A 9,785-nucleotide genomic window follows, 5' to 3' on the forward strand; every position below is an offset into this window, starting at 1 on the left:
GTTAGTTTTTATAGCAGATGTGAGCAAAAGTGAGAATTGCAGGAGAGAAGTTCTTTTTCGGTTTTCATTTTCTTTAGGTAAGAAAGATTTTCTCTAATAGAGAAAAACTGAGGGTCAAAGGAACTTTGTTTTATTGTTTGTTTTTCATGTGTTTACATTGAAGAAACTTGAGAATACTTGAGAAAAAGTTTAACAAAGGAGTGAGGAAATTATATGCAATCAGTAGATTGAGGCCCTAGTAAAGGCAGGAAAAGCCATAAGAATAAATGATATTATGAGATTGTGGCAACATGGAAGAAACTTGGAAACATCATGCACAGGGAAATAAGCAAGATACAAGGAGAAAAATTGTATGATGTCACTTAAAAGAGATGACTACAAATAGCAAATTTGCCAATAGAAAGTAGATTAGAGGTTACCAGATAAGGAGTGGGGAGGAGTGAAAGGGAAGTGTAAAGAAAAAAAAAAATTCTTCACTCTAGGACAGCTTAGAGACACTGATGGGCTAATGTACATCCTGAATCTCTACTGATTAAGTGTACAGGTGCTAGATTTAGTCATTCTCACACTCTACTGTGTGGCATTAACAGCTTAATCCCTCTGAGCCAGATTCCTCACATGTAAAATTCCAACAGTTTCCTCACAGCCTTACAAGTGTATGGGGATTTATTTTCTTCAACATTTATTTTTTTTTAACAGTATATTTATTTAGTGGTTTATTTATTTAATGATTCAAGGAATATATGCATTTCCCAATATTTCTGCTTATATTTTAAAAGAAACACTCTTGGAAACTTGTTTTTTTCACTAAGGAATCCTTTAATATTACTTTAGAGGAAACCTTGAAAGTAACACATTTCAACACATTAATCCCCTGACTCATCAAATTGAGGAGGAATTTTGACTTGCCAAATTCATTTTTAAATCAGCATCAACACTAGCTGTATCAGTGTTTACTCCCAATTATAGTGAAAGATATAATTAAAAAAATTTTTTTAATCAAAGATTCCTGGTTCAATATGACATCTGGCTTGCAGGCCTCAAAGGAGCCACCCACAACTATTCATTAAATACTGATGGAGATTCACTTAAATAGTTTTTAAAACCTCTGCAACCTTAAAAAGTAATTCTGACAGATAACTCAACATTGGAATCTTGTAGAAATTGACACTTATATGAGGTAATTGGAGCTAGACGGAGAAAAAGTGGAAACTTATAAAGCTAGGTTTCAACTCATAGAATGAATCCTATCTGAGAGCCCACCTTAGAAAGCATAAGATGCTTCATAAGTTACCACCATTGATCACCAATTCTAAGATGCAGAATTTTCACACTCACAGACCCTCTAGAAAACAAAGGAGTTATTCTTCGCAGTTAATAATCAGAGAAAAGTAGGGAAAAAAAAAAACAGGTAATGGCAAAACACTCTCAGGAGTGTGGTTGGGGGGTGGAAACCACCCAAGGGTAAAGGGCTATAAATAGGGGCAAAGAAAACATAACCGGGTTATGTAAACTTGCTGCCTGACAAGTACAGCATTGGCTCAGTTCTTGGAAACGATGTTTGGATAAGCACTTAAAGTAGAGCAGGGCCAGAAGATAAAGAACTGCCAGAAATTGGGAATTGGACTGGGAACTCTACACATCAACCTCCCCTTCAGTTACAGATTTGAAAACAGAATCTGGAAACTGTGTCAGTCAACAGGAGGTGGAGTTCAAGGCCAATTCGCTCACCATATCTTTTAAGGCATAATCTAGATGGATCTTTGTATATTGTGGATGAATATGGAAAACATCAACTACAGAGGTACTCTGAAAAATACTGCAAAGCAAGGGAAATTGAACAGCTTCCAGACAACTCAATAATTACATACTAGCAAATTAATTTACTGCTGATTCTAAACAAAAATATCAAAAAATTTATGTAATGAATAAAATTAAGTTGATAAATGCATGCCTACTAATTTGTTAATCTGTCTGCATGGGGAAATATAATCAAATGAAAATATGATATAAAGAGATAATTTAAACAATTTAAAGAATCAGAAATGTAAATTTCAACAAATATAAAATAATAAACTTGATAATCAAATTACTAGAAATTACAGTAACAATGAAACATTTTTTCCTATTTTGCCCATCCCCAAAAGGATAACAAGTGTTGATAATTAGAAAATTAGGTACTTTCATACTGCTAGTGTGACTATAAAATTCTAGTTATTTTGATTTTGCTGCTTGAAAATTTAAAGTGCACAAATACATGACCATGTAGTCCCAGTTCTCAAAATTTCTCCAGTAATAACACTTGGTGAAATGTGCAGTCATTACTGGCCAATAGAATTTTCTGCATTGATGGAAATGTCCTATATTTTTGTTGCTTCTAGCAAGAATTTATTGAGCACTTGAAATGTAGCTACTGTGAATGGGAAATTGAATTTTTAATTTAATTTTTATTTTAATAAATCATATTTAAATTTAAAAAGCCTACATATGCCAGTGGCTAACATATTAGATAGCACAATAATGAGATATTACATTTGAAAATATTTATTGAAACATTTTTGTAATGGCAAAAGATTTTAAGAACCTAAACATTCATAAATATGGAATAAATTAATATGCTTACTTGCAAATTAAGGAAGTTGAACTTTTTGGGCTAACATTAAATAGGAACAAACTTATAATAAAAGCACAATAAGCACTACAAAATATTAGCTGTCATAAATTTTACAAAGTTTGGTATATACCATGCTTATATTTATACACATGTATACATATATATGTGTAGAGAAAGATGTAAAATACACATCAAACAATATTCATAAATTGTGGAAATGAGATTTGAGGAGGCATAAATGGTATTTCATTTTTTAATTAATTTTGATTAAATGTATTTCTAATTAAATTTTAAAGTCATCTTTAAGACATAGCAATTCTGTTCTTATAGAAAAACTTGAGTATATTAATAAAGCTCAAAAATAAATCATATAAATATTTAATTTAAGAAAATGAAGAATACCACAGAATGAAAGTAAGTTGTTGTAATAATTGATATGGATGACAGTGAAAATTAATGGCAAAATACAGCTGTCCAAAAAAGAAAAACAAGTTGGTGATTCTTTTAAACTACCTACAAAACAGATAAATAATATCAATAAAACATAGAGAAGTCAAAATTTGTAAAATAATATGAGAGAAAAAAGCTATAGCTATGAAGAAATTTGAATAAAATTCAATATAGAAAATATCAATGATGGTGTATAAAGATGATTACCACACTAATTGAACACCCAAAATTGTCAAACGAGAAAAATAAATCTTACACTTTGCTCAAAGAATGTCCTTACACCTGGCCTACAGGATTTTTCTATAATTTTAATTAGTTTGACAGTTGTCAAATATGACAATATCTTTTCCTATAGCTATGGGTATAGAAGTAAAGAGTGTTCTAGTGATATAACTTGATAAATATTTGCAGCAATATGCAACCTAAGAATTTTGAAAACCCAATTACAAGGCAGTTAATGAACAAGTCATTCAAATTTTTCTTTTTTTAGTTAATCAGAGAAAAGTGGTTTAAGGATAGTTACAGCATTCTACTAATTTAAATGACAGATGTTATTAATTTTAAAGATTTTTTTCTGACTGGATAAAATTATGCATTGCACTACACTCAGATAGTATTCAAGAGCAATAAAGTCTTTGTTCATAGACGAATTTTCAGTGTGGAAGGGTCATTTGCCTTTCTCTAGCAGCACTCCTGCTGTGTAATTCAGACGCTGAAGGGTTCCACAGTGTTCAAAAGGAGCTGCATTTCTATGTAGTTCCAAGTCTCTATATGCCTACAAAGTGCAGGAAACTTCAAAACATCTCCATTTAGGAGCCCAGGAAGTCTCCTCTGAAAGGTGGCTACACAATCTTATTCTGACAATCGAGTAAATTCTGGATTTCTGTCTTGTTGCTCAGGTGATAGAGCTCAGAAACTTGAGGTCAGAAAAGGCCTGTAACTTGAGTTCAAGTAACTTCGTCAGGCAATTACAGTTGAGAAATATTGGGATACTCTCACAGTATTATTAGGTGTCAGATCCTCACCTAGTAGACTCAGGAAGGAACTCAAATTGTCAGGAGTCACAACAGGGAAAGGCAAAATCAGGTTGCCAGGCCTCTGGTTATGACATTTGTGAAGTCCCAGTGGGTGCCAGCTGGTTTAGCAGCCAGACACTGCAAGGTCACATGGGGATCAGGTCCTTACGAGTGCCAGCAAAGTTCTCAGGTTGTTAGGGAAGAATTCTGTCATTTCTAATGAAGACCCATAAGGAATCCTAAATTGTGAAAAATGAATACATTTTAAGAAGCCCAATTCTAATGTTTAAAATGTCTGTTCTCATGTCCAACTGTCTTTTAAAAATGTTATAAATAAAAGCACATATATTCTAATCACAGCATATATAATTCCCTATATCAAAAATTTGAAAATTGAATGATTTTCTAGGAAAACAAAATAAACCAAAATCAATTAAAAGCATGGAAAAATCATAAAGATCACTATATTAGAGAGACAGTAAAAATCTAATCCTTAGAGTCCTCCAGGAGCAGTTTGACAATATACTCTAAGATTTCCAGGAGCAGATAATATGCACATCCTTTAAACTGACACTTAAATCAATTGAAAACATAATAAAAAAAGATATCCCATTCACAATAGCAATTCAATCTATCAAATGCTTAGCAATAAAACTACCAGAAAATGATAGAAATTGTAAAACCTAAATGAAAAACATAAGACCTGAGAAAATGCAGAATCCTATATCTGCATTAGTACATATAGATGTCCGTTTTTCACCAAAATTATCTATAAATCCATTGAAATCCTCAAAATTTCCAGAGCATTTTATATAACTTAATAAGCTATTTCTATATTTTATCTGGATGTGAAAGTCAATGAAAATACCTATTAAAAATTCATTGGCAAACATTAGAAAAATGAAGTTGATATTGTTTTGTATGTTATGAAAATATTTATAAACATTGATTTCAGGAAAATCTTGGGACACAAATATTGCATTTGGGAGAAATATTTAACTTTGGGCATTGTTTTTTTTTGGAAGATAATACAATATAACACATTTTGTTACCTCTGATTTTTAAACAGCTTAGAGAAACATCTTTGAAATCAAAAATATATAAACCAAACAACATTTTAAAAATGGATATTCCCAGAATTTAAAAAGGTATCAAAGTTAGTTGCAATAGGTCTATTTGTAAATTTATAAGCTCATGGCAAACAAAAAAGAGAATAAAACTGATTAGAAAATAAAGAGCAGAAAGGGCATCTCAGCAAATATCTGTAAAAGGACCTCTGACTTCTATCAAACACGTCTAGATTGCTTAAATCCAGTTACCAACATAAGCCTCTGAGAATAAAGACTCTGCAATCAAACCCTTCTGTTTCATTCAGAACTCACAGCAAACATGGCATAGAAAGTATGATTATCATGAAAAGTAAAAATATATGTAACATGCTTTATGTCACAAATCAAAAAATATTCTGGGGTGATATATTCATTTGCTTATGTTCTTGAGATTTCTTATACTTGTAAGAGCAACAACTTCCCTCTCAGCTTAGTAAGGTGGTAAGTTAGCAAAAATAAAACTGTGATTAAAAATAGAGAGTTGGATAAATGTCTGAATTTCTAGTTTGTTACCAGTTATCTGGAGGAAGCACCAAGGTCTGATAGAGTCAGTACACAAATCAACCAAAATTTCACACTCAATATCTCAATTACTGGTTACGAGAGATTGTAATACATGTTTCATTAGTAGTGCTTTTTGTATTTCTCTCTCTCTCTCTCTCCATTTGATTGCAATATTGTCTAGTTTTTTTTTGTTTGTTTAGTAAAATGAACTCCTCAAAGCATAAATAATTTCATCAAGATATGTTTAATGATACTTATCTTTGGAAAAAGGAATAAAAGAAAATAGAGTTACTATGAGAGAATTAAAACGGAGTAGGGTGATCGTTCTGGAGGTTACTCTTAGGCAAATCTCAGCCAGATATTACAAACTGTCAGGATGCAAAGCCATGTATCAACAACGTTCCTCAAAACCCTAGGGACATCTGGATACCAGACACAACTCATAAGATAAGGAACTCAGTAAACTGTCTAACCTGAAGGACATTTGGAGTACTTAGAATATCCACCAATCAAACAACTTATATAATCTTCTTTTACTTTAAAAACCCTTGCCCAAAAGACTCAAGATTGGACAGCATTTGGGTTGATTTCTGAATCTGTGTTCCCCAGATAAACACCTTTGTTGTCTTGCAGTTTAGATTCTTATTTCTCAGTGGACACCTTCCAAAAATGCATGATTAATTCAGTTTACATATGAAAAGGTCCAAACTTCTGCTTTTATTTTTGAATTTTATTGATTATACTTATCCCTTTAGGAAGAAAGATGGGAATGGGGTCTATGAATTTAATTCAACATGCTTTTGAGGAAATTGAGAGTACAAAAATGTAAAAAAAAATCCTATGTTTTTAAAGTATTTTATGTTTTTCTTAGAAAATTGAAGATTATTTTCCCAAATAAAAGGCTAAAAGGCTTTCATCCATGTGTGAAGCTTAAAAGGATTTAGAAGATTAAAGACTTGAAAGCTATAAAACTGTTACTAAAAGATTTTAGTATGGCCTAATGAAAAGTATGAGATAATAACAAGGATGTGGAAAGAGAAATAATAACAATCATATTCTAGAATCCTTCTGTTTCCCTCCCTTCCTCCCTCCCTCCCTCCTTCCCTCCTTTCCTTCTTGTCCGTCTCTCCTGCAAAAGGCTTCTGCCTTGCCCTTGCCCCTTTTATCCTTGGTGATTGTTCCCATTCCCCTTTGTCTATACATACATCTACCTAATGTGTTTGACATGTCTTTGAATAGGCACACTATTAAATTAAGAATGATTTGTGATTATTATGCACTTTCTTTTATTTAATACTATTTAAAATTATTTTAAATATATATCTATATTGCTTTATGAACATCTAATTTATTGCTTCTAACTGATGTATTATATTTTAAACAAACATTCACCACAGTTTTACATATTAATCACCTTCTTGATGCATAGCTAGCTTGTCTCCAGCAAGTGGAGAGATTTCTTAGGGATGAAGCTCATATGTGTGAATGCTAGCTGAGTCACAGTGTATACGTATATTAAATTTCACTAAATGAAATCAGTTATTAACCTATACTGGTCATAGGGTACAGGTATAAATTTCACTATGTTAAATCAGTATTAACATTATCACCAGCCACATGTTTCCTTCTGTTTCCACATACTTCCTATGACTTTAATATTTCAGCTTTCTAAATTTGAATTTCCTGAGCAATATAAAATGGTATAATTACTTTAACTTAAGTTCCTCTGACTCAGTGAACTTGAGTCTCATTGCATCATCAGCAGATCAACTAGCCTTTCTGTAGTTTTCATTGCAATTCTTTGTCCATTGTTCATTTGTTTTATCTTTTTAAAAAAAACATTTTAAAACATTTGTGAAATAATTTCAAACTTACAGGAAAATTGAAAAGATAATACACAAAAATTCAAAGAACTCCAACATATTCAAAATTTACCAACTATTAGCATTTTGCCACATTTGTTATATAACTATCATCTATTAATCTATCTAATCTATCTATCTATCTATCTATCTATCTATCTATCTATCTATGTATCTTGTCTTTTGTAATAAATTTGTAGTCTCTTGTACATAATAAACATTTAAAATATTAGTTTCATAATGTTTAATTAAAAGAATGATTAATGATGTAATTAATATTCAAGATACATATATATGCTGTGTCATTTTTAGATATTGCAATGTAGTTCAAAATTTATCATTGATCAGTGTTGACAAGTTTGCTCCTTTTTTATAATGATTCAGATTGTTGTGATCCAATCTTTAGTGTTTTCACCTTATAGTTTGTGACCTTTAGGTAGTGTAAGAAAACTTCCCCACATATAAGAAACAAAAATTATCTACATTTGTCTTCAATTAGATTTTTTTTTTGCTTTCACACTCAGGGCGTTAATCCATATATTGTGTACCAATGTGTTTGCTCATAAAGAAAATTAAATTTATCGTACTATGTATTTCATGTGAATTTTTCCAATATCAGTATTGACTCAGCTGAGCGTAGATCCTTCCTAGTCCATATAAATTTGAGAAGTTTGTCAATTATCTTTTTTAAAAAAATCTACTTTTAATTTTGAGTGTGGTCACGTAAATTTTAGAGATTATTTAGGAAGAAATATATCCTTAGATATTAAGTCATTCAATCTAAGGACGTTGTTCATGTCATCATTTATTCAGTGTTAAGATGTGTTTAAACATGGATAAAATAATTTTGCCCTCAAGAGATCCATATTACAGTAGAAATTATAGTATTATAGTATATAGTCCAGGCAGTTTATGACCATAAAATTATTAATTTTATCCAGTTTGTCATATATTTTTATGTCTAAATATATTATTTATAAATATAAAGAATTTTAATTGTGTTACATTTCACATACCATAAAATTCATCCTTTTAAAATTTGCAATATGGTAATTTCTAGTATACCCATAAAAATGTGCAACTATCACCACTAACTAATAGCATAATTTTTCCATCACCCCCAAAAAGAAATACCATACCAATTAACAGTCATTCTGAAATTCTCCCTCCATCTCCTGGCAACCATCAGCCAACTTTCTATCTGTAAATTTGTCTATTCTGGACATTTAGTAAATGGACTAATATAATACATGGCTTTATGCATCTGGCTTCTTTTATTTAGAATATAATATTTAAAAAGTTCATCATGTTGCAGAATGAATCAGTACTTTCTTTCTTTTATGACTAAATAACACTGCATTGTATGTGTATGGATTTATCAAATTTTGTTTTCAATTCATCAACTGATGGACCTTTGGATTGTTTCCTCTTTCTGGTTATTATGAATAATGCTGCTATAATAACTTGCACTCAAGTTTTCATATGGAATTCTGTTTTTAATTTTTTTGGTATATACCTAGGAGTGGAAACAATGAGGCATATTTTAATTCTATATTTAAGTTTTTGAGTACTTGCCAAACTATTTTCCAAGGTGACTGCACCACATTACATTCCATGTACATGAGCAAAGTATGGGGGTTCCAATTTCTCCACATCCTAGTCAACTCTTGTAATTAACTATCTTTGTAATGATATTGGTCCTAGTGGGTGTGGTTTTGATTTGCATAGTGAATAATGATGTTAAGCAACATTTCATATGCATGTTGGCTGTTGTGTAGCTTTTTTAAAAAGTATTCATTCAAATCCTTTCGTTGCTGCTGCTATTGTTGTTCTTGCATTGTTGAGTTGTAAACATTCCTTATATAGCCTAGATACTAGACCCTTATCAGATATATGTTTTGCACAATCTTCTCCCATTCTCTGGCATTTGTTTTCACTTTCTGGATGGTGTCTTTGAATGACAAACATTTTTAATTTCAATGAAGACCTATTCAAAAATTTTTTGATTGTTTGTGCTTTTGGCGTCCTACCAAAGAAACCACTGCCCAATTCAAGGAAGGTCATGAAGATTTAACCTATATATTCTTCTAAGACTTTTATTAGGTTTAGCTCTTATGTTTATGTATTTGCTCCAATCTGAGTTAATTTTTCTATAAGGTGGGAGGTTGACGTCCAACTTCATTCTTTTGCAGGTGGATATCCAATTGGCCCAGCACAAATGGTTGAAAAG

This window comes from Choloepus didactylus, chromosome 2 (genome assembly GCF_015220235.1).
Source record: "Choloepus didactylus isolate mChoDid1 chromosome 2, mChoDid1.pri, whole genome shotgun sequence".
In the NCBI taxonomy this organism is placed as follows: Eukaryota; Metazoa; Chordata; class Mammalia; order Pilosa; family Megalonychidae; genus Choloepus; species Choloepus didactylus.